The sequence below is a fragment of the Sapajus apella genome, unplaced genomic scaffold (assembly GCF_009761245.1).
Source record: "Sapajus apella isolate SASKATOON/1434 unplaced genomic scaffold, GSC_monkey_1.0 scaffold9381, whole genome shotgun sequence".
Lineage (NCBI taxonomy): Eukaryota > Metazoa > Chordata > Mammalia > Primates > Cebidae > Sapajus > Sapajus apella.
Genome location: NW_022446302.1, coordinates 575 through 2,472, shown reverse-complemented (window position 1 = coordinate 2,472; position 1,898 = coordinate 575). Strand labels below are relative to the sequence as shown.

At 34.3% G+C, this 1,898-nt stretch overlaps 1 pseudogene across 1 annotated transcript; it reads right to left on the bottom strand.

The window, feature by feature from the left end:
* Positions 1–502: 502 nt before the first annotated feature.
* On the bottom strand, positions 503–1,477 carry LOC116548299 (annotated as a pseudogene). Its single transcript, XR_004267382.1, has 2 exons — positions 1,244–1,477; positions 503–804 (listed from the first exon to the last, which is right to left on the bottom strand). The product of XR_004267382.1 is annotated as a pancreatic alpha-amylase-like (transcript).
* Positions 1,478–1,898: the final 421 nt, after the last annotated feature.

Genomic DNA, 1,898 nt, shown 5'->3' with positions numbered 1-1,898 from the left:
TTTTTTTTTCTGGCCTCAAGCAATCCTCCTGCCACAGCTTCCCCAAGTGCTGAGATTGCATGCAGGAGCCAGCACGCATAGTCCTGTTTGTGAAATGAAATGCTCAACATGGTTTTCTTATTCTTAATCTCAACAGGTAATATTATTTTATTCTTTATTTTTTGATGAAATATACACTACAATATTAAAAGAAATACAATGTCAGGGTTACCTGTTGTCCTGTGAGAATACTTATCTAATTTTTAGTCTTGTATGTCAATGATAATAATGGGAACAGCTCATACTAACACAATATTTACTATCTGACTGACAATTCTTGATAAATATTAACTCTTTTCATTTTCCAAAGAAAATAAAGACATAACTATTATCATTCTCTTACATTCTGTGAACCTCCATAAAACCTGTTGTGATAAAGAATTAGATATGCCGTATCTGAAGATGAGGTTAGAGAACACTGTTTTATATAAGTGACTCAGTCCTTATCCTACAGAAATTGCATTTTTAAGATAATCTGCTATGGCTTTTCTAACGAATAAGATGATATTTTTATGCATATATGTATGGAGGTACCTCCTGGTAAATGAAAGGTTTACTTCCTGCAGGGAACCAGGTAGTGTTGAGATTATGCAGTTTATCCAAAATTGCCTTCATGTCTCCAGGCCATATGTGCTTGGAAGCATCAATTCTGAAGCCAGCAACACCAATGTCAATGAGATGGTTCATATATTCGGCAATCTTGGAACGCACGTAATCTTTCTCCAGTGCAAGATCCAGAAGACCAACCAGACGACAATCTCTGATCTGTTGAGATAAAAATGTGATTGATTCACAAAACATCATATTTCACCTAAGAATACATTTGATTAATCATTCCTTCAGTTATCCATCAATAGATATTCTATAGAGACTTCTTTGCAATGGGCACTGAGGATGTTGACACCTTACTTTGGATGTATCGTTGAAATATTATCTAGTAGAAAACAGAATTTAGGAAATAAAGTTGATGAGCTTTTTAATTGATTGGGAGTTTTTTAAGGTGGGCAAATGTGTATTGATTAAACAATCTTAAATAAATAGTTAACATTTTTAAAACATGGATTTGAGTCTCCTGAAGTAGTCAAACCTGTTAACCTGTGTCCCTAAGAGATCTATAGTATTTAAAAGGAAGTTCAATTAGCTGCATGTGTATAATAAAAGGCATATTGCACTCTTTTTTAGATCACTATCTTAAAAAAATTACCTGAGAAGCATCATTATAGAGCTCAATATCTCCACTTCCAGTTTTACATTTACCATCATTAAAATCCCATCCAGAATATGGGACTGCTGGAAACTCTCTATTTCCAGCATTGAAGTAACTTCCACAAGTACTGCTTGTTCCTGCACCAGCAGCATTACCACACATATGATTAATTATAGCATCCACATAAATACGAACCTGGAAAACAAAGTTTCTCATTCAGTGTCACTTAGAGAGTTAGAAATTTAAAGCATTACTGAATAAAGTTTATAGTGTGTTAATAAAACTCCAAAATATGTCTTTATATTCCACAGCTATTTTCTTACAAAACCAAAAGTCAAATGTGAAAGGAAAGTAACATGAACTAAACACCTACATCCATTCTAGACAGTTGGGCAAATATTTATAGGAATGATAAATTGAGAGATCCTGAAAATACCATAAATAAGAGGAAATACAAAAACCCCATTTCAGGGAGACAAAACTCAGTTGAGACTGGAAAGATTACTGTTTGGGAAACTTCAATTGGTCACCAGGAGAAAACCTGTACTCTCTGTCTCACTCTCTCTCTCTCTTTCTCTCTCTCTCTTTATTATACTTTATGTTCTGGGATACATGTGCAGATTGTGCAGGATTGTTAAACTGGGTCCCTTCC